The sequence below is a fragment of the Hyperolius riggenbachi genome, chromosome 4, assembly GCF_040937935.1.
Source record: "Hyperolius riggenbachi isolate aHypRig1 chromosome 4, aHypRig1.pri, whole genome shotgun sequence".
Lineage (NCBI taxonomy): Eukaryota > Metazoa > Chordata > Amphibia > Anura > Hyperoliidae > Hyperolius > Hyperolius riggenbachi.
The window spans coordinates 243,243,352-243,271,340 of record NC_090649.1 but is presented as its reverse complement, the minus strand read 5'-3'; the positions used below and the strand labels follow the sequence as shown (position 1 = coordinate 243,271,340).

At 40.8% G+C, this 27,989-nt stretch overlaps 1 protein-coding gene across 1 annotated transcript in view; it reads right to left on the bottom strand.

Moving 5' to 3' along the window:
- Nucleotides 1–498: 498 nt before the first annotated feature.
- Nucleotides 499–27,989, bottom strand: part of MEI4 (meiotic double-stranded break formation protein 4) — a 622,672-nt gene continuing 595,181 nt past the window's right edge. The window contains exon 7 of the mRNA XM_068281515.1: nucleotides 499–689. The gene's annotated coding sequence lies outside the window, so the exon portion shown is untranslated. The remainder of the gene's footprint in view (nucleotides 690–27,989) is intronic.

Genomic DNA, 27,989 nt, shown 5'->3' with positions numbered 1-27,989 from the left:
TGGTATGCAAGCACTGTGTAGGTTAGCTGAGAGGTCAAGAGGGAAGAATGTATCAGGTCGAATTCCAATATTTTTTCTACAGCTGAGTAGGATGTGTCACTGAGATGCGATAATGGCTAACATGATTTTTCTGGCAGTTGATCAGGAGCCTGTCTTGTCTCAACATTACGTTCCAAATGATTTTGATCAGCAGAAGTTATCATTTGCATTGTGGGAACGTTAGTGCTGACATTGTGTTAAGTTGGTGAGCTCCGTCACCGATTCTGTTCCTTGTCACGTACAAGTGATGAGACAGCAAATCTTGAATGTCACAAAAGAAAAAACGAAAAAGGAGATGCTTTGTCAATCTGGCATTTAGTGTTCCCCTTGGACGACATCAGGTTATCTCTCCTGTGCTTCAGGGGAACAAAGAATAGAGAAAGTTGGCATCTTTAATTAAATCAGATCACACAAGAGGATCCTGGGCTATTGAAAAACACCTCAGAGCTGCTTCAAATTGACAACATACTACTGACCATAAACCGTGGCATGTCACTGTCTACATTTGTACGCTTTAATTAAAGGTGCATATATTTTTCCTCTCCGATTTGGGACTCCTTCAACTCTGTTTTCTCTTTTTCTTGCAATAAATAATTTGACAATTTGACAATACCTTCACTTTGAACAGGAGGCTGCCCAATCTACTGGAGCTTTGGAAAGAAATTAAACAGATTATTTGAGTGTTTTTTATTACTTTGTATTTGCATTTACATTCTACATTTAATTTTGCCTTATGTTTTAGGGATTAGCCTTCCCTTTTTTATTGCTTTATTCCAATCCTTGCAGGAAAGCAAAGACTGCAGTCAGTTTATTTTTAAAAGCAAGGTCAGTGAAGTGAATTAGTGGAGGGGGCAAAACAAAGGCGTTATAAAAAGAAACAATTGTAACAGGTGAGTGTGTTTGACTGGCTACTCTACTGCCATATCTTTACACATTTTATTTAATTAAATCCACATCAGGTTTAATTATGGTATCCATCTTGAGCAGTGAGGTGCAATGTACATCTTGTGCAGTGTACACATACCTAGAGCTAACTTTCGAGGGTGGCTACTTTTGTACTCGTTGTGTGCAGGTTGTTCAATTACAAACCATGGTAAGGAACTAAATGTAGCTTGCACCACTGAAATCTACTGCCAACATGGAGAACAGCCTTCAGGTCAACGAACAGGTTCTGACGGGTCTCAGTGAGGACAAGGGTGGAGTACAGCAGGGTCAGGATAGCGAGGTTGGTAGATGGGTCACCGTTACAACCAGAAGGGGAAAAAGTGTAAGGGAAGCTAGTACTGAGTAAGCACACGCTAATAAATATGCATGTTTGCATGATGCTGGGGGTGTGCATTCTGGGGTAGGGAGGCTGCAAAAGGATCTGTCCTCCAGCAGCCAGGATAGAAGGTTGGAGGACCTTTTAAATTAGGAGCTGGGGGAGGAGGGAGGTCTAGAGATTACATTGGAAGTAGCTAGTGTAGACAGACAATGAAACCCTCAGATTATAGCAGCTAGAGAGGGAGGTAGAGGGAGCTCAAAGGGTATGGCGGTCACTAAGCATAAGAAAGTGTGGTGGCGTTCAGGGTGTAGATTCCGGGTCATCCCCACCAGGACCACGAGGCACAGGAACTCTTTTTTTCCCTTCTGCAGTTAATCTCCTGAGCTCCACCCACATTTCACCTCCACCCCATCCTTCTTAGGTTCACAGACGTGGTCCTGTCACAGTCATTCTGTGCTTGGAATCTATGGCACTGGTTGCCCTCATGGGCTCAGCCCTCATAGCCTGTCACCACTAGCTGTAGTATCTTGTTAAATCCTTTATCATGTATGTCTCTTGTATATTGCACTATTTTTCATGTCCTTGTAGATGCTGAGCTCTGTATGTGCCAAACCCAATTCCAGGCATGATCCTGTCATGCTTGCGAAATAAATGATTCTGATTCTGAATAACATTAAATGCATATTAACCACTTTACCCCCACGTGTACGAATTTCTCCGTCCCTTTTTCCATCCTTTCACCACCAGGGACGGAGAAAACCGTACTTTCCGTGCTCCCGCCGCTGCCCGCGCTCCCGCTCGCTCTAGCGCACTCCCGCTCGTAAACACGCTGCCAGCCACTCGCCCGGAGATCAATGAACGGGAAAATCCATTCCCGTTCGTTGATCTAAGCCCTGCAATGATCCGCTGCTTCTCCGATACGCAGCGCGATCATTGTGAAAAAAAAAAACTTTCACAGCCTCCTAGTACTTCCTGCAAGCGTCCGGAAGGATGCCTGCAGGTCGCATTAAACAAAAAGTTACTGTTGTCATCTTGTGGCCAAATAGTAAAACTACACCCTAAAGCATTTTTCACATACAAATAAATTAGTTTACACAAAAAATTAACTCCTTACCTCCCACACTCCCCAATTTTTTTTCCACAAAATTCGCCCCCTCATAGACCACCTGTCATCAAAATTTGCAGATGCTTATACCCCTGAACAGTCATTTTGAGACATTTGGTTTCCAGACTACTCACGGTTTTGGGCCCGTAAAATGCCAGGGCGGTATAGGAACCCCACAAGTGACCCCATTTTAGAAAAAAGACACCCCAAGGTATTCTGTTAGGTGTATGATGAGTTCATAGAAGATTTTATTTTTTGTCAAAAGTTAGCGGAAATTGATTTTTATTGTTTTTTTTTCACAAAGTGTCATTTTTCACTAACTTGTGACAAAAAATAAAATCTTCTTTGAACTCGCCATACACCTAACAGAATACCTTGGGGTGTCTTCTTTCTAAAATGGGGTCACTTGTGGGGTTCCTATACTGCCCTGGAATTTGAGGGGCCCTAAACCGTGAGGAGTAGTCTAGAAAACAAATGCTTCAAAATGACCTGTGAATAGGACGTTGGGCCCCTTAGCGCACCTAGGCTGCAAAAAAGTGTCACACATGTGGTATCGCAGTACTCAGGAGAAGTAGTATAATGTGTTTTGGGGTGTATTTTTACACATACCCATGCTGGGTGGGAGAAATCTCTCTGTAAATGGACAATTGTGTGTAAAAAAAAATCAAACAATTGTCATTTACAGAGGTATTTCTCCCACCCAGCATGGGTATGTGTAAGAATACACCACAAAACACATTATACTACTTCTCCTGAGTATGGCGGTACCACATGTGTGGCACTTTTTTTACACCCTAAGTGCGCTAAGGGGCCCAAAGTCCAATGAGTACCTTTAGGATTTCACAGGTCATTTCGCAACATTTGGTTTCAAAACTACTCCTCACGGTTTAGGGCCCCTAAAATGTCAGGGCATTTAGCGGAAAATGACACTTTGTGAAAAAGGAACAATTAAAATCAATTTCCGCTAACTTGTGACAAAAAATAAAATCTTCTATGAACTCACCATACTCCTAACGGAATACCTTGGGGTGTCTTCTTTCTAAAATGGGATCATTAGTGGGGTTCCTATACTGCCCTGGCATTTTAGGGGCCCTAAACCGTGAGGAGTAGTCATGAAACAAAAATGACTGTGAAATCCTAAAGGTACTCATTGGACTTTGGGCCCCTTAGCGCAGTTAGGGTGCAAAAAAGTGCCACACATGTGGTATCACCGTACTCAGAAGAAGTAGTATAATGTGTTTTGGGGTGTATTTTTACATATACCCATGCTGAGTGGGAGAAATATCTCTGTAAATGGACAATTGTGTGTAAAAAAAAATCAAACAATTGTCATTTACAGAGATATTTCTCCCACCCAGCATGGGTATGTGTAAAAATACACCCCAAAACACATTATACTACTTCTCCTGAGTACGGCAATACCACATGTGTGGCACTTTTTTGCAGCCTAACTACGCTAAGGGGCCCAAAGTCTTATGAGTACCTTTAGGCTTTACAGGGTGCTTACAATTAGGCACCCCCCAAAAATGCCAGGACAGTAAACACACCCCACAAATGACCCCATTTTGGAAAGTAGACACTTCAAGGTATTCAGAGAGGAGCATAGTGAGTCCGTGGCAGATTTCATTTTTTTTTTGTCGCAAGTTAGCAGAAATGGAAACTTTTTTTTTTCTTTTTTGTCACAAAGTGTCATTTTCCGCTAACTTGTGACAAAAAATAAAATCTTCTATGAACTCACCATGCCTCTCAGTGAATACTTTTGGATGTCGTCTTTCCAAAATGGGGTCATTTGGGGGGTATTTATACTATCCTGGAATTCTAGCCCCTCATGAAACATGACAGGTGGTCAGAAAAGTCATAGATGCTTTAAAATGGGAAAATTCACTTTTTGCACCATAGTTTGTAAACGTTATAACTTTTACCCAAACCAATCAATATAGGCTGAATGTTTTTTTTTTATTAAAAACATGTTTGTCCACATTTTTCGTGCTGCAGGTATACAGAAATTTTACCTAATTTGAAAAATGTCAGCACAGAAATGTAAAAAAAATCATTTTTTGACAAAATTCATGTCTTTTTTAATGAATATAATAAAAAAGTAAAAATCGCAGCAGCAATTAAATAGCACCAAAAGAAAGCTTTATTAGTGACAAGAAAAAGGAGCCAAAATTCATTTAGGTGGTAGGTTGTATGACTGAGCAATAAACCGTGAAAGCTGCAGTGGTCTGAATGGAAAAAAAGGGTCTGGTCCTTAAGGGGGGTAAAGCCTACGGTCCTCAAGTGGTTAACACCCAGTAAAGGAACACAATCAGAGTTGTGAATCAACAAAGAACCTGCAATTCCAATCAGCCACTTATGTGATGCAGACAATACCAACATACATACTGCCTATCTCTCCAGCTTCCTGTTATCTTGGCAACTGCCTGTCCAATAAGTCTTCATTTTACAGTACTTTACTGTCTAATAAGCAATCAGATAATAACTGTAAAAAAACAGAAAACAGAAGTACAAATACAGATCCTGTGACAGATAAAATGATTCATGTATATCTGTGTATGTAGATGTTTGCCTCACGTTACATGGAAAATTGCATGCTTTAGGCTAATTGGCTATTTAACATATATAATACATTTTCCAAGAAACGTGAGAGCTGTCCAATGAATGTGTGCAATTTTTGCCATTTACATTCAATGTAATTTAGTGAAATAACAATTTCTTTACTTGCAGCCTTTCTGCATATCATGCTATATTTGCATGTTATTATCACAATTAGCTTTCAGGTTCTCTAGCCATATATTTATAGAGTGGTGAATGTCGGATTCACCCAACATTCCCATTTGGGGTACTATATAGTCACTGTTGTAAAATTACTTTTATTTATAAAACATGTTGCCAAAATTCACAATTCCCTGCCATTATTTGGCTAGTTCATCCTATAGAATCATGCTGCATTTGGATATGTAATCTTTGTTATATTTTCAGAGTGCTGAATATTAAACACTTTTGGACCACGCTGATTGAAATCTAGGCACCTGTTGTTTCTGCCAGAGCGTAGATTTCAATCATCCCCGCAACACACACATGCTGCTACCACTGATTAAGCTGATCTCCCGTTGCTCCAATTGATCACAGGGTTTGGAGTACATGAAATCGGCTCCTGACAGGTTCAGGGAGCTCTGCCATCATAGCGACAGCAGAGCAAGGGGGATACAGAGATGGGTGTATGGCATGAACGGCGACAGGGTGGGTCCATGCAGTGTGATGTCGGTAAGCACCATTTTTTCAAACCAGCAGTTTCTGGACCTAAAAGGGGTCAGAGACTGCTGGTTCGTTAGTGGTTAAGATACCCATAAACATTATACCATGCAAAAAAAAAATATATTTTCTGGTTAAATCCCCAATCCGAGAGAATGGGAGATTTCCAGCATGAATGTACTGCTGATAAATCTGCAGAAATTGCATGATGCAATCATGTCAACATCCAGAATCTCAATTTCAAAATAATGTCTTCATCATCTTGTGAAATTGATGGCATGAACAATAGCGGTTTTGAAGGCAAAGGGTGGTCCTACCCAATATTACTATAGTGTGCCTGATAAAAGACCTAATGAGGGTACATACATTTCAAAAGGTCATCAGAAACAGTAAAGCACTCCTTGTAGTGGCTTATAATAGGTAGCTTATCTGTTTACTGTACAATTAGCACTTACAAATGCACTTTTTTTGTGGTCAACACAGTCTTAAAATGGAATTGCAATTTAATTTTTTCTCTACGTCAAAAGATGTGATACACAATTATAGAGTCTAAGAAAATAGCCATGTTCAATACAGCACCCAAAAACGGTTAAACTTCTCTGCTTTTACATTCTCTTGCGATAGGAACTGGGCTGGCAAAGGCCGTATTTCACTTTTATGTATAGATAAGCAGAGAGACTGTTCTGTTTAGTCAGGTAAAGAAGACGAAGACAACTGGCTTAATGATACATTTTGCTTTTAGAATAGCAAAGGGGGTCATTTGGATTGGGAGTTCTCCGAGTGGGGAAGCACTTGGGGAGCATGGCGGTGTAGTGGATAGCACTCTTGCTTTGCAGCACTGGGTTCCTAGTTCAGATCTGGGCCAGGACACTATCTGCACAGAGATTGTATATTCTCCTATATTCTAAATACATGTAAATAAGGTAATATTATTTCCTGAAATAGGCCTTAGACTATGATGGACATATGATAATTTTAGGGATTATATTGTGTGAGCTCCTCTAAGGAACAGCTAGTGACAAGACTATATACTCTGTAAAAGCACTCTGCAAAGTGTCAGCACTATATAAATACAAAGAAAGAAAAAACAACAACAAAGAACAAAACTAGAGAGTTAACAACAACTTTGTAGAGGCTTTATGCACTTTTTCAAAAGCCAGAAAAATTGATTGGAGCACAGACTTAAACTGTAACAAATATCACACACTCTCCCCAAAGCAATGCTACAGAGTAACCAAGCAGCTCAGGGTGACCCAAACTACTAGGAATCTATAGGGGGATAAAAGGAACCAAAAAGCCCTCCTACTAAAAAAGCAAAGCTTGAAATTTGCAATAATTCAGTTATAAGTGAACATTTGTGGTTACCCACAATGCCCTACTGAATATGCAAATTATCCCTTTTCGCCCTTGTTAAGCCAAGCAAGCATCCGGAACCGCTGGTGTATAGCAAGCCTATAGCTTTTAGTTTTACACAGCCATATCAAACCCACATGTAGACAGCCTGTTTCAGACTTTTGGTCCTCATTAGTACATGGCAGGGATTGATAAAGCTGTATGGAATAGGGCTTGGACCAATACAACAGAGTAACCAAGCAGCTCAGGATGACCCAAACTACTAGGAATGTATAGGGGGATAAAAGGAACCAAAAAGCCCTCCTACTAAAAAAGCAAAGACAGCCTGTTTCGGACTTTCAAAGCAATGCTATTCAGTCACTACTGTACTCTTCTGTTATCATCTGTGCCTTACAACAAAAAGAAATCCTTATTATAGAACTAATTAATATAGAGAATGAGTGTAAATTCCGGTTCAATGTACGGATATAATAGTTAATAATACTGTAGTATTTCTGAAAACCACATTCATTTGTAATCCTTATCTGTTGTCAATTCTTTTTTGTGTGTATAACAGAATACGATGGCAATGCTTATTGCTCTCATGTTTTTAGATTAACTCATCTTATTTAACTAAAATCCATTCTGTGTGGCTCGGTATTGTTCCATGGAATGTTCCATATAACAGATGTGCCTTTGTTACATTTTGCAGAGAAACATAGCAAATTTTAAGCTTTTCAAGACTATACATTGCAAATGTGTTTTGAAAAGGAAATTAACACTGTAGGAATGTTCACAAGGTGTCTGATGAAAACATGCGGGAAACAAATTAGCATGGGAAACTTAGGCTGATGGAGGTGTCAGGAACATTGTGAACAGCAAACGGCAAAAAATGTTTACCGGCTTACAAATAGACAATTTTAGTAAAATGTAAAATGCGTAAGGAATTGTGAACAAAGATGACAGCAGTATAAGAAGGCAATGCCCTTTTGGATCTATTTCAAAACAAACAAAAGAGGAGAAAATAGATTTCACTGCATTCTATGAATTAGTTCACATGAAAATGTGTACCAAGTACCACTTATTTGACAGTATTATTACACTCAGGTCTGTATACTTAAATCCATACAAAGTTTAACCTCCTTGGCATTCAATTTCCCCAGGATTTCTGTGCAAAAAGTGATCCAATTAATTTTCATAACCTTTTTTTTTCCTGTAACTTGCCAAAATGTGTTAAGCAAGGGTCTAGTATACAGTGCAGGAGAGTATTGACGTGTATGCATGTCAATACTGTTCACAGCATGTTTTGTATTGATGTGTATAACCGCCAATACCGCTAGGGAGGTTAAGAAAGTTGACCATAGGAAAACTGCCACCTGTATGTGTAAACGGTGAAATTAATAAATATTCCGGGGAGCTCTTTCTTAATCAAAAACCTCAACAAAATTCAGTAGATTCCTTGTCCTTAACCATGAATTGAAGAATTCACTGCTAAACTTAAAGGATACCCGAAGTGACATGTGACATGATGAGATAGACATGTGTATGTACAGTGCCTAGCACACAAATAACTATGCTGTGTTCCTTTTTTCTTTCTCTGCCTGAAAGAGTTAAATATCAGGTATGTAAGTGGCTGACTCAGTCCTGACTTAGACAGGAAGTGACCCTCACTGATAAGAAATTCCCCTTTTTATCTCTTTCTTGCTCTCAGAAGCCATTTTCTGCTAGTGTAAGTGTTTTATAGTTGGAATTTCTTATCAGTGAGGGTCACACTGTAGTCACTTCCTGTCTGAGTGACTACAGCATAGGAACACAGCATAGTTATTTGTGTGCTAGGCACTGTACATACACATGTCTATCTCATCATGTCACATGTCACTTCGGGTATCCTTTAACTCTTACCTAACCCTTTAAAGTGAGCCTAAACTGAAGGGTAAAAAAAAGAGTTTAACTTACCTGGGGCTTCTACCAGCCCCCTTCAACCGCCCTGTGCCTGCACCATGACAAAGCAATCCTCCAGTCCCCCACTTCGACCCTGCTCTGCGCGCCTCCTGATTGCATCTGTGCAGTATGCAAAAATCTCTACTGCCGGTGACAGGACCGAGATGACCGGCCAGAAGAGGATCGCTGCGGGGTGCTTTAGGATCGCTTAGAGATGGTGTGGGCACAGAGCAGCTGCAGAGGGCTGGTAGAAGCCCCAGGTAAGTTAAACTAATTTTTTCCTTCAGTTTAAGTTCCCTTTAATTTAAAGAGGAATTTCAGTGAAAATAATGTAATAAAAAAGTGCTTAATTTTTACAACAATTATGTATAAATTATTTAGTCAGTGTTTTGCCCATTGTAAATTCTTTCCTCTCCCTGGTTTACATTTCAACATTTATCACATGGTGACATTTTTACTGCTGGCAGGTGATGGAAGGAGATGCTGCTTGCTTTTTTGGCAGTTGGAAACAGCTGTTATTTTCCACAATGCAACAAGGCTTCCAAAGTGTGATGTCGGAACCATGGTCCTGACATCACACTGTGGGAGGGGTTTTACCACAATATCAGCCATACAGAGCCCCCTGATGATCCCTTTGTGAAAAGGAAAAGATTTCTCATGGGAAAGGGGGTATCAGTCACTGATTAAGATGAAGTTCAATTCATGGTTACGGTTTCTCTTTTAATAATGAAGCTCTTAAATAGAAATTCCACTCTTGCTAAAAATGATCTCTAATAGTGTACCAGCACAGCACAAATGTTTGTATAATTTAATGTTAAAATTTACCTTTACCTTTCAGTCTACAGCTGGCTATACATTTTGAAAACGGACTGGAAATTAACATTTTGAAACTATTGGTGGCATATAAAGGACCCACAGTAATTTTCTTCACAATAAACATCTCATATCACCTAAGGTGCCCATACACTATACAATACAATATACAATACAATAACATTTCTATAGCGCTTTTCTCCCATAGGACTCAAAGCGCTTAGGCTCTCTCAGATTCAGTAATTGTTAGTAGGATGAAGTATTCACACAACAAAAATTATATTTCTTCAAATGCCAAACTGAACAGGTGGGTTTTCAGTCTGGATTTAAACACGTCCAGGAATGGAACTCTCCTGATCTGTTGAGGTAAGGAGTTCCAAAACGTAGGGGCAGCATGACAGAAGGCTCTTGGACCAAAAGTTTCCAAATGGACTCTGGGTATGACTAGATTATTAGAACCTGTGGATCTGAGAATGCGGGGATTGCTACGCAGCTGCAACATATCTTTCATGTATCCAGGACCTAGATTATTCAGGAATTTAAATGTCAGTAGGCCGATCTTGAATAGGACCCTCCATTCTATAGGTAGCCAGTGAAGGGAGTGCAGGACTGGCGTTATGTGGCAGTGACGGGGTTGGTTGGTTAGTAGTCTGGCAGCAGTATTCTGTATCAGCTTTAGGCGGTACAAGACCTTTTTTGGAAGGCCAGTGTAGAGAGCATTACAGTAGTCCAGTCGGGATGTGATGAAGGCATGGACTAAGGTTGGCAGATCTTCTGGGGGGATGAGGTGCTTGATTTTTGCAATGTTCTTCAGGTGAAAATAGGAAGATTTCACCACAGCAGAGATTTAAGTTCTGAAGTTTAAATCCCAATCAATTAGAACTCCCAGGCTACGCACATGATCAGAGCTGCGTAGAATGAGACATTCTTAAGCAGATTCGAATACTGTGATCAAATCTGCTGAAGATTGTTGCCCCAACATGCTGCCTGATTGTAATTTAAATCTAGCAAAAATTGACCCACATTACCAATCGAACAGGATGGTTCTTTGTTGGACAATTAAAAAAAAAATGCTAAAATCTATTAAAAATCAATGTGCAGTGTGTGGCAGTGAAAGATCTCTCTCTGATTACATGTTAGTCAGAGAAGGATATATCTTTTGGGCATGTCGGTACAAAGTAACATTACTCAGTTATTTAAAAACAAAATATTTGCAAACTTATCATAATTAAAATTCCATTGTTTTCTTGGTTTGTAACATTCTTACAAAATGAACGTAGAGATCTCTGAAAAGCAGAAAGGAAGATAGTAGTTTTATTAGCATACGATTTTGGTTTGAATGCTTTTGATCTATTAGCCTCTCTTGTAAGCCATACGATAAGGAAAAACCATGCAACCTTGTATTTAGCATGTCTTCCATCATTTTTATTTATGATTTATTAAGTTGCTTTTGCACTGTTCAACCAATGCCATACCCTTGAACACAGTAAGTTACATGAAGGTGTTCTTCAATACTGAAGTCAGTTTTGAAAGCTTCAAAATCTCTTTGATGGAAAAGCCTGGTCATAAGCACAGAGGGATTCTGTGTCTGACAAAGTAAATCACATCTTATATTTTCACATTATAAACCTAGAAAAAGACTGATTACTTTGCAAGCCTTTTGGATTTCAGAAAAATTGACTTGATGTCACTTAAATTTAAGTGGGTTTGGTACATGGTCAAAGTGTGTGCACCAGTTGGCACTGCCAGTGATTTAAAATATATTTTTAGACTTGAAAATCCTTGAATGTGTTTGTCAGGGCTTTAAAATATTTATATACCTTACCTTATTTTTCAGGTTTTTACTTTATGGAAGTAAAAAAAATGAAAGAATAAATGCAGTGACTTATTAGAATTATGTCACACTTTTAATTAGTATGTTAAAGATAATTTACATTTATTTTTGTTTAAAAATTCTTTGATTGTAATCTCTGCAATTACAAATTATTCTTCAAACAAAATATGCCAGTCTGACAAAATGATGTCCGCAACACTGGGCAATATAAAGTGTAAATGAGTGTGCTAGGGCCCAAACGAAAATGTTTAGGGAGAGAAAAGAAAGCCCAAAACAACAGCACCACTCAAGAGTAAGCAAAAATTTATTGGTACATAATTACAATATTAAGGACATTTATTGAAAATTCAAATGAAATGAATAAAAACACTAAAAACAGACCACATATACCCACACTAAACAGCTGCAAACAATCCTGCCAAATGAATGACCTATACACTGAAAAATGAATACAGAAATGTGTGTATATACACCACTAAATCACATGTGTGTATAGGTCAGGTCTGGATGAAAATAATACTGAATGGATAAACATGTATGTACCTTGGTGGGCATCAATGAGAGCCCAACAAAGTTTGAACCCGGGTTCAGTAAAGTGCAAAAGTGCCAAATATAATTGTGCATACAAGATACATCACATAGGACCATATACTGTAAAGTGCAATACAAACCACAAGTGAAAAATAGCAAAAATAGCTGCAAATAAATAAATAATGAATATATCGGAGCAGCCTATATCTAAAGTGCATGAGAGGATGTGCGCAAAGGAGATACTTAGCCCAGGAAACAGTAGAACATAGACCAGGCAGCGCGGCTGAAGGTGGGAAGGGTCCCCTCACTTTAGATATAGGCTGCTCCGATATATTCATTATTTATTTATTTGCAGCTATTTTTGCTATTTTTCACTTGTGGTTTGTATTGCACTTTACAGTATATGGTCCTATGTGATGTATCTTGTATGCACAATTATATTTGGCACTTTTGCACTTTACTGAACCCGGGTTCAAACTTTGTTGGGCTCTCATTGATGCCCACCAAGGTACATACATGTTTATCCATTCAGTATTATTTTCATCCAGACCTGACCTATACACACATGTGATTTAGTGGTGTATATACACACATTTCTGTATTCATTTTTCAGTGTATAGGTCATTCATTTGGCAGGATTGTTTGCAGCTGTTTAGTGTGGGAATATGTGGTCTGTTTTTAGTGTTTTTATTCATTTCATTTGAATTTTCAATAAATGTCCTTAATATTGTAATTATGTACCAATAAATTTTTGCTTACTCTTGAGTGGTGCTGTTGTTTTGGGCTTTCTTTTGTCTCCCTAAACAAAATATGCCAGTCTGAAATAAACTAGAAGCACATTAAATGCACACTAGTAAGAAAGTATGAGAAGACAACATTTGGGGTGTCACCACCAACACAGCCCCTTTCATTAAAACATACGTTTTCAGATGTGTAGCTAAGGAGTTGTGGGCCCTGATGCAAGTTTTACAATGGGGCCCCCTGGCACTTTATACATAACGATTGATATGGCGCACCAAAACCTGCCAAAGGCAACTGCAGCATTTGAGGTGCAAGAAGGGGATGGGGAACAGTTTGTTAATAATTACCACTATTCAAAGTATCTATAGAAGTGATTATTATGAGCACAGGACCAATAGAGAGCTAATACTGTAGTGGATGGAGGGCCCTTCAGGGCCCCTCTGGCCCAAGGGCCCCGATGCGGTGGCTACCTCTGCAACCCCTATTGCTACGCCCCTGTAGGTTTTATTGTTTTCACAACCATAAATGTAATGCAGCATGCAAGTGTAAAAGATGCACCTGAAAGATATAAGCATCATTAGCCTTGACAGGTCGACCTTGGGCAGAACTGACTAGGTGCAGAGCACTAGTCCAAACTGAAACTTGAGCACTCTGGGAGACTATGACCTCAATTCATCAAGACTTATCAAATCAATTACCGACAGCTCCGTAAAGTACCGAACTCGATAAGTTGATTTCAGGATTCACTAAAGTTATCCACAGTTGTTAGCGAGCATTCGGTAATCATTCGGTAATCATTCGGTAATGATGCGATAAAACAGAAGAAAGTGCAATTTATGAAAATGAAAGTGGGCGTGGTTTAGCGTTAAATTTAGGATTAGTTATCTCCTTCACTGCTCCGTCGTTATTCCTGTCAGATCACTGCTGACAGAGAAGATGGAGCCATTGGAAGTGGTTATGTATCAGCTGAAAGTGATTCAAAGGCACAAAAGGGCATAAATAAGGTCTAAAACCATATCAATTTGCAAGAGAATGGATTTATTTGCTATACCAGGACATCTGCATTACCCTTGAATCATCCTGTAAGAGAACACAGGCAGTGCCAGGGTTAACTAAATTGCTAGCTGCACTACATTTTTTCAGAATAGGCTCCTATCAAGCCGTAGCTGGCGTAATTGTGGGATTGTCCCAAGCCACTTCTAGAATCCTGGTCCAGGTGTTAAGCCCTATCCGGAATGTTGCTACGTTCCACGGGAATCTTATGGCCTTGTGTTAAATTACCGCTGTGAAATGGAAATATCAAAACGTTACCAAATGGTTACCGCATTGTTATCGATATTTTATCGAATTCACACCGAATACGGAAAAACCTTGATGAATACAACTAGAAATTGATAAACTTCTAATTCGGTAATTTTACCACTTAAGCCCGAAGGGTTGTTTGTTTTTGTTTTTTTGCATCTGAGCAACTTTTAACTCCCATTTATTTGCCAATAACTTTATCACTACTCATCACAATGAATTGATCTAAATCTTGTTTTTTTTTCTGCCACTAATTAGGCCTTCTTTGGGTGATACATTTTGCTGAGAATTAATTTATTCTAAATCCATTTTAACAGGAATATTAAGAAAGAAATGGCAAAAAATCATTATTTCTCAGCTTTCGGCCATTATAGTTTGAAATTAATACATGCTACCATGATTAAAACCCATGTATTTTATTTGCCCATTTGTCCCGATTATTACACCATTTAAATTATGTCTCTATCACAATGTATGGCGCCGATATTTTATTTGGAAATAAAGGTGCATTTTAAATTTGCATCCATCACTATTTACAAGCTCATAATTTAAAAAACTATATTAATATACTTATTTGACATGCATATTTAACAATTCAGACATTAGGTAACTATTTATGTTTTTTTTTATTATTGTAATTTTTTTTTTATTAAAAATGTTATTTGGGTAATTTTTGATGTGGGAGGGAAACAGCTAATTTTAAAGATTAAAAATGTATTAATTTAATAGAAAGTGGTTGTGGGTGTAGTTTTGCTATTTGGCCACAAGATGGCCACAGTCAAAAAGTCCTGGGAGCGATCGATCTCGCTTCCAGGAAGAAAAATGAAGACGGGGAACTTTTTGAGCTCAGAAAAACCGCAGCGTCTGAAGAGACGCTGTCGGCTTTTCTGCGGGGGGCTTCGATCAGTGAAAGGGATCTATAATCCCTTTAATTGATCGCTGGGCTAACTGCCGTCAGTGGGAGCATGCACAGGGGGCCCCTGCGGGAGCACGCGGGCCTGTGGGAGTGCGCGCAGCCCAACTGGATGAGAATGTTCGTCCAGTTGGGCTTAAGTGGTTAACAAACTGGAAAAAGTTATCTCAAAGACAATGATGAATTGAGGCCTTTGTCATGTACCAGCTCACTTCACAGAAGGAAAAAAAAAACATTCCACAGTGGTTCCCTCTGCCACCAGTAAAGATGTCACCATCTGGGATACATTTAAAACCTGGTACACATTTCCAATTTTGATTGGCCCATAATTGGCCAATTTTACCACTGCAATGTGGTATGAGAACTTTCCTAAACAATCAGCATGATTCACAAAGCTTTTTCACCTGCTTTCCTCTGTTTTCACCTTATCTCTGTTAAATTTTTTAAGCTCCCAAAGAGAAAAAACATAATATAGTTAAAGTGGACCCAAATCAAAAATACAAGATTTCAGAAATAAAATCTATTTTCTATATTATAATAATAAATAGCAGCCTTTTTTCAGCTGCATGATGATACATATAAAATATTTTACATTTATTGGAGAAACCCCTCCCTTCTTTTCATATTGCCGGGACAGAATCCGTCAAACTGGTGGAGTAGGTGGTGTCCGGCAAAAGAGGAACTGCTAATGGCTGCCACCCGTATAACCCTGGTTATGAAAAGAGAAGGGTGAGAAGCATGCACTGAAATGCTCATAGGCTTGAAGGAGGTTTATTTATCTTTGTATGTATAAGAGTGGTGCAACTAAATATTTTGAATTAAAAAAAGTTTGGTTTGGGTCCGCTTTAAGGTAAGAAGTTAATCGGGAACAACTTACTTTGAGTCATTTATGCGAAGTTTTGTGAATAGAGACTAATCTGCTCATAGTATTCAAAGTCTGTTGTCCCTCATACTACATGGAGGAAATAAAATTGGATAGTAATGGGCCAATTAAAATCGGATGTGTGTATGCACCAATAGAAAGCAAATCAAGATGGAGAAATATTTTGCAGTAAGCGGCTGTTGCCGCGTGGGTGGGTCACGCTGCTTCTAGCGCTCATTTTAGGCAGGCCTAATTACCTAGTTATGTAATGATTATACAGAGTTGATTTTTTTCACGGAAAATGATGTTGGCAATAGGAAGTGTAATGTGAGTTCTTTTTGTCCAAGATTACTATTATTATGGCGGTGAGAAGTATTATTGTAGGAATTGAATGCGCATGACTGCAAACACAAAGCAGCTATGTCACCTCACCAGTCTTACAACAAACCTTGCTGTGGTTTGAAATTAACCTAATGAAGATTGCACCCTCTTGCCACCTAAAAGCAGATACGTTTCTGGCTTGCATGGCCACTTAAGTAAAGATCTTAAGTTCTGGAATATCTTAGTAAATCTTGATGAAAGAAATGTGAAATTCTTTATTTGTATATGCAATAAAGATCTGTTTACTAAAAACTTATTTTTCATAAGACAACACATGAAAAATAAGAGTTTTCTATACCTTCAACTATTTTTAAACCTACTAAAGCACAGGTACCAAACTCAAGGCCTACGGGGTAAATCTGGCCCTCCTTGCCATTTTTATATGGCTACTGAGAGCTTCAAATGTGCATGACGGTAAGCAGTGAAAGAAAAGGCAGTAATGGAGAGCACCAACCTGCGCCATGCGCTTCAAACATTTAAAAGCACAATGGCTATAAATCATAAAGCATTACCGCATGTGGAAATGCTGAAAACAGCTGACTTTACTGAGCACTTAGCAAAATGTAAATTCATAAAAGCTGTTACCGCATGAAAAGCTCAAATTACCGAGCAGTGAGGTAAATTACCTTGTACTGCCTTGTACAGTGATTACCATATATACTCGCATACAAGCCAAATTTTTGTTTAGTGCTGCACATTCAAGCAGGTGGCTTATCCCCCCAGCGCGCCGCTTTGATGTGTCCACTCGCTGCGTCTCTCGCTGCGTAGTAAAGTGGCATCATTTGCTTACCACCGAGCCGCTGACATTCCTCCGTAACTGATGTCCGTAGAGGTCTCATCTCTATGACGCCCTCTAGTGGCGCCTTGTGTGACGCAAGTATCAGAGAGAGGAGACCTCTATGGACATCTATGGACATCAGCTACAGAGGAATGTTGGCGGCTTAGTGGTAAGCAAATGAAGCTGCTTTACTACGCACACATCTGCGGAGACACTCGGGAAGGAGGGGGAGAGACGCAGCGAGCGGACACATCAAAGCTGCCAGACTTTCTTGTCTGACGGCGCGCTGGGGGGATAATGGCCACCTGCTTTAATGTGCAGCACTAAACAGTGCGCACATGACTGGGGGGGGATCACGCGGCCATTATTGCCTAGCTTTCTATTTTACATTAAGGTGGGTGCTTCACTCGGGGAGGGGCCAGTTACTACCTGTTGGGGCATGCAGTAGGGGCTGCATGGAGAGGGGGGGATCTGAGGAGGACTATCCTGAAAGGGGACCTGAACTCAGAATGTCCTCTCTGCTCTGAAAGATACACAACAGCATAATCATTACAGCAATCATACAGTAATCTTTAAACAAAAAAAAATGTCTTTGTTACAGCTAATATAAATCCAATCACATAAAATGTCATTTTATTACAAATACATTATAAATATAATGATCCGATCAGATCATTTCCATCTGCACCAATCCAGCATTTCCTACCCCTGGCTTATATGGGGATCAATCATTTTTCCTGGTTTTTCAGGTAAAAGTAGGAAGGTCAGCTTATATGCGGGTCGGCTTATATGCGAGTATATCTCAACACATGTCACTAAATGTCAATTCATAAAGATTAACGCAGGCGGTATTGGGATGGAGAATACCACTTGTTCGGAAGAGGCGATAAGCATGCGGATAAGAGCAAAGTAGGCTGTGCAGGGAGCCGAAGTCTCTGCGAGTCTGTGCAGGGAGCCGAAGTCTGTGTGAGTCAGTCTGTTCGAGTCTGTGCAGGGAGCCGAAGTCTGTGTGAGTCAGTCTGTGCGAGTCTGTGCAGGGAGCCGAAGTCTGTGTGAGTCTGTGCAGGGAACCATAATTACAGCTTGCCACAAAAGAGAGATAACACCACATTTCTGCTGTACCGCTCAATGGGCTGCAGTAATTTACCGAACTTCAAAGGCAGCTGTGAAAATGTTTATGAATTAGCACACAAAGGTCTAAAATACAGAATGCGGTGTTTTCTCTCCCAGATTTTTTTACCAAACACACTTTTATGAATGATAGCCAATGTATTTTGCCCTTTCTGCCCATAGTTCCAAAAGTTGCTAAGAAGTGTCCTTTTTATGCAAAACAGCTGTTAGCTGCTCCCCTTATCACCCACCTGCCCGGGGATCTTACAATACAAATGTAACATTTTTCGTTTTCTGTAAGTTTGTTTTCATATCTTATCCATAAAATGCCTTTTGAGCCATCATCAAGCTAGAACATACTCAGAATAATTTTGACAGAGCTTTTTTACCTACTTTTTTTGTACTTTTTCAATTGCAGAGTGATGAAAAAGTATTTTAACTACTTTGGCCTCCTGGACGTACTAGCTACGCCCAGGAGGCCATGTGCACGTCCGCTCGCTCCCGCGTCCGATCGCACGCGTGCACGCGCGCTCCTGGCCCGCGGTTTGTTAGCTAGGCAATCAGTGAATTGGGCTATGGTGCCCGATCACTGATTCCTCTCTCCCGCAGAAAAAGCGACAGCTTCTCTCAGAAGCTTCGCTTTTTTTGGCTGTTGCATCCCCCATGCGTCCCTCTAAGCGTATGTTACGCTTAGAGTGACGTCATGTAAACAAACTCATGGCCGCCATCTTGTGGCCAAAAAGTAAAACTACAACTAAAAAAAATAAAACTCAACACACATTCACATTATAAAACTGCTGTTTACATCCCACCCTCCCAAAAATACCCAAATAAAATGTTTATTATAAAAAAACAAAAAAACATTACAATAAAAAAAACCATATAAATATTTACCTAAGGGTCTAAACTTTTTTTGTAACACTATTTTTATTGAGTATTCAAGATGAAAACAGTTACAATCAGTAATACGGAGTATATAACAGAAGTTGAAGATCTTATGATACATAGGTCAGGCACTTTTTGGTTTACAAAAGATGAGAAAAGAGTATTTTTATGACAACATCTTCAGCCTAGAAGTATAGGCTCAGACAAGTTTCCCTACAAGGCTGGAGGATTATAAGACCATTCAGGGAAAGCCTACTACCGAATATTTTTTAACCCTGGTTCTCACTGATAATATATAAGAAAGACAATGATATTTGACCTAAGCATGATCGAATGTTAGTTATATAAAAAAAAGGGTAGAATGAGAATATTTTAAAGAGCTGATATAAGGTCCATTAGAATGTCTCTATATAGAGGAAAAATATAGTGAAAAAGATAGGAGTGAAAGTAGAGAATCAGAATGTGGGGGAAAGGGTCACCATGCTCAGAGTCCTATTATAAAAGGTAGAAACAATTCACTATTTAGAGAGTGGAATAGGCAAGGAGCCTTAAACATTAGTGTTTAAGTCCATACATTTGTTTTGATATAATCAGGATGTCTCGACAGTTCTAGAATACTGAGACTGCTTTATAATTGAAAAAGATGAGAGGTAAGGGGGATCAAGGGGGTAGATGGTCTACGGTGTATTGAGACCAAGGATCCCAGGTTTTTTGGAATTTATGTTCTGTATTTCTCAAGGAAGCTGTCATTTGCTCCATGGATTTAGTCCAGTTTATTTTATTAATTATCTCAGAAGTAGTAGGAGGAGCTATCATTTTCCAAGATGAGGCTATGGATAGTCTGGTGGCCGTCAAAATATGTGTGATCAGATGGGATTTAGAAGAGTTGATCCCCTTAACTGGCTTATGGGCTGGAGCTGACGAGTTAAGCGGCCATCTTAGTTGCGCCCCGCATGCGCCTCTTTAAGGGTCTAAACTTTTTAAATATCAATGTAAAGATGAAGTATTTCTATATTTTTTTATTTTAAACTTGTAAATAGTGATAGATGCAAAACGGAAAAAATGCACCTTTATTTACAAATAAAATATTGTCGCCATACATTGTGATAGGGACATAATTTTAATGGTGTAATAACTGGGACATATGGGCAAATACAATACGTAAGTTTTAATTATGGAGGCATGTATTATTTTAAAACTATAATGGCTAAAAACTGAGAAATAATGATTTTTTTTTCTGTTTTTTTCTTATTCTTCCTTTTAAATGGATTTCCAGTAAACTGGCTCTTAGCAAAATGTACCACCCAAAGAAAGCCTTATTGGTGGCAGAAAAAACAAGATATAGATCAGTTCATTGTGATAAGTAGTGATAAAGTTATAGGCTAATGAATGGCAGGTGAAAATTGCTCAGATGCGTAAAGTGAAAACGACTGAAGGCTGAAGTGGTTAAACGGACAATAGAAAATTATCTCCTAGGAGAAAACTAAGGAGAAAATGTACATTTTATTGGGCCCATAGTGTGTTATACTAAGGTACATCGACTTACATATATTCCTTTGTAAAATCTGAAATATTAATTTCTACCTATAGCAACACCTCACTATAAAGCAGGACACCAATAGATTGATGGAAACTGCAGTCCAGATTTCTGCACAAATGTCTGTGAACTGATTCTGAAAAGCTTAGGCCTTAGCACAGTGAGAAGAAGAAGTAAAAATCACTGTTAATGTGTTACCCCATTAGATTGGGATAGCCAATTTAGGAAAGGTTTGGTACTGATGATCCAGTAAGTGAGTAAAAATCAATCTTTTATAAATATGGTGACAATCATATTTTTGAAACTGGAGAATGAGAAAATGGCAATTTAAATAGCCCCGTACATTTTGCTCCCTTTGGTTACTAAATTCATAATTGAAATTTAAACAATCCAATCTGTGAGCATAAACAAACCTTTGAGTCTCTGGAACTTTATTATATGAAAGGCGTTGGGTTTAATTACTAAAAGCAGCACGACTAAACCTATACACAGCCAGTAAATGTTTGATAACCAGCTATTCACGGTAATGTCAAGTTACGGTATACTGTCTGCAAAAATATTTTTTAACATAAGCCGCATTGCCTTCAGCCATCCCCCAAGCTAGACAACTTCACCCAGAAGCTATTATGTTTCTGCAGTTGTTGCTTTTTGATTGTACCTCTCCTCACCGTCTTCTCGCTCTATAAAGCGAAGCATATTGCACAGCAAGTAGGCAAACATAGCAAGCAGGTAGGCAAACCTGTCTGTAAAATTACATTCAGCAATTCATCACCAAAGCAATAATGAAAGATTGTTTTGGGTAGCAAATGTCCTCAGTGTGAATGTTGTTTTAGGAAGAGATTAAAGTCTTATACAATCCCCTGTGACCAGGGCTGGGCCGAGGCAGAGGCTGGAGAGGCTCCAGCCTCAGGGCGCAGTGTAGGAGGGGGTGCACAATTAATTCAGCTGTCATTCCTAATTGTGTATGAAGCAGAAAGAAATAAGAAAAATGACTGCACACTGAAAAGTGACATAGCAGTGACTGCAAGCCAGATAACTAGATATTAAGGTCTTGGGGAGGTTGTGGGCCCTGTGGCCCTCTTAGTCTAATAGCAATCAGTGTGTGACGGCTGAAGTGGGAGGGATGGAGGGGCGCACTTTGCTGTCTCAGCCTTGGGTGCTGGAGGACCTTGTCCCGGCTCTGCCTGTGACATACAAAACAAAATTAAGACTGATATCTATTAGTGTTGATCGAACAGTGTTCGCCACTGTTCGGGATTCGGCAAATTTTGTGGTGTTCGAGTTCGCGGTGAACATCATAATCCGAACACCTCAGTGTCCGTGATGGATGATCGGCCACGTGGCTCGAACTTGTCCTTGGCCGAACGTGCGTCTCGCGCTGTGATTGGCCGAGCGGGTCACGTGTTCGGGTGCATAAATACCCGAACGCGCGTGATCGGTGCTATTTGCTTGGGGTTTAGCTTTGGGTAGGTAGGGAGTTTAGCGTAGCGTACTTTCTGCCAGTGCCAGCCACAGGGCTCCAGCCTCCAGCCTCACTGCTGACAGCAGCACCCACAGAGCCTCACTGCTAGTCAGGCCAGCCACAGTGCCCCAGCCTCACGCTGACAGCAGCACCCACAGAGCCTCACTGCCAGCCAGGCCAGCCACAGGGCCCCAGCCTCAACGCTGACAGCAGCACCCACAGGGCCTTACTGCCAGCCAGGCCAGCCACAGGGCCCCAGCCTCACCGCTGACAGCAGCACTCACAGGGCCTCACTGCCAGCCAGGCTAGCCACAGGGCCCCAGCCTCACCGCTGACAGCAGCTGCAGCACCCACAGGGCTGTTAAAAATCCACACGTATTTTTAGTGACTTTTGCTGCATATTGTTTATTAAAAAAACACTTTCAGTGCCGCCAAGTGGGATCACTTGCGTACCACTGATCCACACGTATATTCAGTGACTTTTGCTGAGTATTGTTTATTAAAAAAACACTTTCAGTGCCGCCAAGTGGGATCACTTGCGTACCACCAATCCACATGTATTTTCATGTGACTTTTGCTGCATATTGTTTATTAAAAAAACACTTTCAGTGCCGCCAAGTGGGATCACTTGCGTAGTTGCGTACCACCAATCCACACGTATTTTTATGTGACTTTTGCTGCATATTGTTAATTAAAAAAGCACCTTCAGTGCCGCCAAGTGGGATCACTTGCGTACCAGCAATCCACACGTATTTTCATGTGACTTTTGCTGCATATTGTTTATTAAAAAAAACATTTTCAGTGCCGCCAAGTGGGATCACTTGCGTAGTTGCGTACCACCAATCCACACGTATTTTCATGTGACTTTTACTGCATATTGTTAATTAAAAAAGCACCTTCAGAGCCGCCAAGTGGGATCACTTGCGTTCCACCAATCCACACGTATTTTCATGTGACTTTAGCTGCATATTGTTTATTAAAAAAACACTTTCAGTGCCGCCAAGTGGGATCACTTGCGTAGTTGCGTACCAACAATCCACACGTATTTTCATGTGACTTTTACTGCATATTGTTAATTAAAAAAGCACTTTCAGAGCCGCCAAGTGGGATCACTTGCGTACCACCAATCCACACGTATTTTCACGTGACTTTAGCTGCATATTGTTTATTAAAAAAACACTTTCAGTGCCGCCAAGTGGGATCACTTGCGTAGTTGCGTACCAACAATCCACACGTATTTTCATGTGACGTTTGCTGCAAATTGTTTATTAAAAAAGCACCTTCAGTGCCGCCAAGTGGTATCACTTGCGTACCACCAATCCACAAATATATTCTGTGACTTTTGCTGAGTATTGTTTATTAAAAAAACACTTTCATCCAAATGGGATCACTTGCGTACCACCAGGTGCGCAGAGGTTGTTCTGATGAGCTCTACTCCACTGCACACATATGAGCCCACCATGAGTTCCTTACAGACCTCCGCTGTAAGCAGCACTCCCAACAACAGCAACAGCCAACGCACCACGCAAGTTATAACATCCACTCCAGCAGCCAGTGATCAGCAGCAGCCCTCCCCGGACGAGAGCATTGTGTCCCTCAGTTCGGTGCCAGGGTGATTATTCAGGGTTACCATTAAGGAGATGATGGGGCCTGATGTGGAGGAGGAGGTTTGGCTCAGGCCAGCATCCCAAGTTAATGTTGAGGACAATGAGGGGTCTGTGTCTGGGGATGTTGGGGTGGCAGAGGTGGTGAGGGGGGGGGGGTCAGGAGAAGAATTCTATGATGATGGTGATGATGATCGGGACGATCTGTATGTGCCTCAGACCCTGGAAAACATGTTGTATTATGTGTTTAGGTACTAAAATCTGCGTTCCCACTGCCTTGGTCCACGGATGCATATAATTTTTGGGCAGCACTATCAAACTGTGGTACTATCAGTGAGTTGCCATGGTCCTTCTCTGCTGCCGCACTGACCGTCAACTTTGTCCAGTGCCAGCATTACATGATCACGTGGTCGGCAAAATCACCCGAAGCCTGAAAAATGCCGTTGCCTGCAAGGTTCCCCTTACCACTGACACCTGGACAAGTGCGTTTGGCCAGGGTTGGTACATCTCCCTTACGGCGCACTGGGAGAACCTTGTGGTGCCTGGCAGCGACTCCTCACCCGCTACGGCACAGGTGTTTTCTAACGCCGCAAATTGCCGGACCGGCTTCCCTGAGAGTCAATGACAACAGTGACCTCTCTGGCTCCTTCTCCTCCACCGCCTTTCCAAGCTCTACCTCATCCGGCATCGCTAACCCAGCAACAGGAGCGTGGAAGCTGTGCAGCACAGCTGTTGCCATGCGTCAGCAAGCCTCAAGCCTTACTGAAGCTGATCTGCATTGGAGATAAGCAGCACACAGGTGCAGAAATTTGGAAGGCAATCAAGGAACAGACCCAGTTGTGGCTGGCACCGCTGCACCTGGAACCAGGCATGGTTGTGTGTGATAATGGGAGCAATCTCATTCGCGCCTTACAGTTGGCAAAGCTGAGACACATCCCTTGCCTGGCCCACGTTCTGAACGTAGTTGTTCAGTGGTTCCTGAGGACATACCCAAACGTGGCGGATTTTCTGCTGAAGGTGCGGCGAGTGGCCAAACATTTCCGAAAGTCCAGTGCCGCTTCGGCCGCACTCACCAAGTTGCAGCAGCGCTTCAGTTACGCCTGCATTCTGTCACCATGCCAGGCCTGGGTTTTGTCACTCACAAAGCGTGGCCTTGCTCTCCTGTAGTACATCCTCTTCCATCCTGTGTGCTGGGTTAGCGTTGCCGCTCTCTTTTTAAGGAATATCTCATTCTATTATATTTATCACTGCAAGGTGACAAAATGCTTTGCTGTACGCATGCATTTTGTCGCCAGGCCTGGGTTGTGTCACTCACAAAGCGTGGCCTTCTCCTCCTGCACCTCCTCTTCCATCCTGTGTGCTGCGGGGTTAGCGTTGCCGGTCCCATTGGTAGTACTACAACAGCTTTCCAGGATCTCATTTGCCCCCCCCCCCCCCCCCCACACACTATTCCCAAGCCATTTTGCAGAAGTTTCCCTCATTTTTTAAGGTTTTTCTGGCCTGCAAAGCAGAAATATTCGGGTCCCCATTGACTTGCATTGGGTACGGAATTCGGCCCGAACATGCCGAATATCGGTTGACATTCGACCGAACCGAACCCGAACATTTTGGTGTTCGATCAACACTAATATCTATGTACTATACTAGCAGGTGTCACAAGGTTTTGTCACTTGGACTAGCTAGTGTCACCTAAAAACTTGACTTTATTAGAAACATTTTTATCTTCCTGTCATCAAGCTCAAAATAAATGGTGAAAGTTTGCCTTTAAAGCTCTAGTTACAACTTTGCTCTTTTTCCAAACTGTTAAATGTGTTTTGACTTTCATTCTACAAAAGTTACTTTGCCCGCTTTGAAATCTTAGAAAAGACCATGAGAAAGGGACAGCTAGCAATAAAGATGACATAAAAAGATTGAGGATGGCATGGAGATAAAATATAGTTTTTGTTATCAAGTACAGATATCCTTCAAAAATAATTGTAACACAACAAAAAAAAAGTCTAAAACGTAAAGCTTGAAAACTATCCAACTTTCAAGAAAAAAAAGGAAAAGAAGAAAACATGACTTTTCATGAATATTTTATGATAATTGATTTAGTCTAAAAATCTAAAAACAACTGGATGAGCAGAGATTAGGATTTTTCACAATAATTTACAGATTTTAATGTGAACTACTGACAAAAGCAGAGAAGGTAAATCATGGTCAGTATTAAATAAACAGTATTCAACACTTTATTTCTTAAAGTAAAACCTATATGCAAAATACTATCGGTAGCTTAAAATTGAAAAGAATAATCTTATAACCCAGTCATAGGTGTGTGTACCGTATGTTGTAAAACAAAACAAAAAAAGAGCTATTGCAAGGTAGAGACACAACAATGGAAGCCTGGGCCCCCAGCAATACATTTATTCTTCAGATAACTGCACCCCCGTGTGCTGTCCAGTCATTGATTAGTGGCCACATGCCTTCCCACCGTCAGAGTATTATTGCAGTGGGGCTATGTTAAAATATTTACCTGCTCCCGCTGCCTTATGCATCTTCTCTACCTCCCAGCAGCCCAGAGGTAGATCATTCACAAGGCAAACCTAGGCAGTTGCCTAGGGCCTGGAGTGAATCTAGGGTCCTGGTGGATGCTAGCCCCCACCAAATCTTACTAAAAAAGCCAGGTGATCATCAGCAGTGGGTAAAAACTGCTATACTACCTAGTGCCCCATTTCAACTTACCATTAATCCTTTTCTGCGGCAGCCACTTGCTCTGTGTTGCATACATGGCTCCTCATCATGGGACTTGCACTGGGAGCAGTGTATGCCAATTTCCGGTCGGAAATGCTGAAATTTTATTTATGCAGAATCTGAATGAGCATCCCTACAGCCAAATTGTTTTTTTTGAATCTGCAACAAATCTCTAAGAAAAAATATTGTTCTGGCTGCCTGTGACAATTACTCATTAATCTGCTGCAGCTCCTTTGTCAGTCTGCACAATCCTGCAGACACTTACACACACTCAGTGTTAGCAGGGGCACAGATGCCATAAGGCACGGTTATGTGGCAGGCTCAGGCAGTAAAGATCCTAACACAACAGTAATTGCTGTAAGTGGGGATAAGTGTAAAGGTGGCCATACACTGGTTGATTTGCCATCAGATTCGACCAACAGATAGATCCCTCTCTGTTCGAATCTGATCAGAGAGGGATCGTATGGCTACCTTTACTGCAAACAGATTGTGAATTGATTTCAGTCTGAAACCGATTCACCATCTGCTGAGCGCCCTCTATTTGCACTTCCGCTGTCACTGCAGTGACACAGGAAGTTATACACGGATGCCGGATGCCGTGATGCGGAAGGTGATGCGGAGAAGATGCCAGCCGGCAGCCGGGAGGAGATGCGTAGAAGATGCCGGGAGCCAGCTTCAGGTAATGTATACCTGCGTCGATCGTACGCCAATGCATCAGAGAGGCGTGGGGATCCCTGCCAATGCACTTGACACTGTTGCTCTCTGCTCTACCATGATAAAGGGGAAAGTGGCGTTCAGAGAAGATAAAATGCGTTAAAAACAAATAAAATGAAAAAAGTGAGGTGGCTTACCTCAATGAAGACAAATTCACGTATTTATAGAATTTTATTGCACTGGCAACGCGTTTCGTGGGGGCATACCCACTTCTTCCGACCAAATAGCAGTGCCTAATAGTGCTTGTAGCCACAAATAATGCGCCTCTATAGAGGCTTTATTGTGGAGACAAGCACTATTAGGCACTGCTATTTGGCCTGGTGAAGTGGGTATGCACCTACGAAACGCGTTGCCAGTGCAATAAAATTCTATTGATATGTGAATGTCTTTATTGAGGTAAGCCACCTCATATTTTTTTTGTTTTATTTGTTTTTTAACACATTTTATCTTCTCTGGGCGCCTCTTTCTCCTTTATCCTGTGCCTTCACCTTCCTTTTGGAGGGGGATAAACCGTTTTTGACCAGTTTAGGTCATTTGAGGTTTGCTTTTTATCAAGAGTGCAACCATCACCAGCTCCACCTGGTCACCCGAGTGGAGTTGGGGTTATACATCTCCATCTGCTTCTAGTGGTCGGTTGCCCTTCTGCAACCCACCTTTGTGAGTATAATTCATCCGCATATTTTACATACTTCTGGTACTGTGACATACTGCACCATTTCGGCTCCTGTTGTCTCTGTGTTTTCTTTCTGCAGGGTGCAATTTTTATTATCCCTACTTTTTGTCTGCTCTACCATAGTCACCGCAATGGTGACACAGGTCAGTCCTCCTATTGCTGCACGCACTGGACCATGTTGCT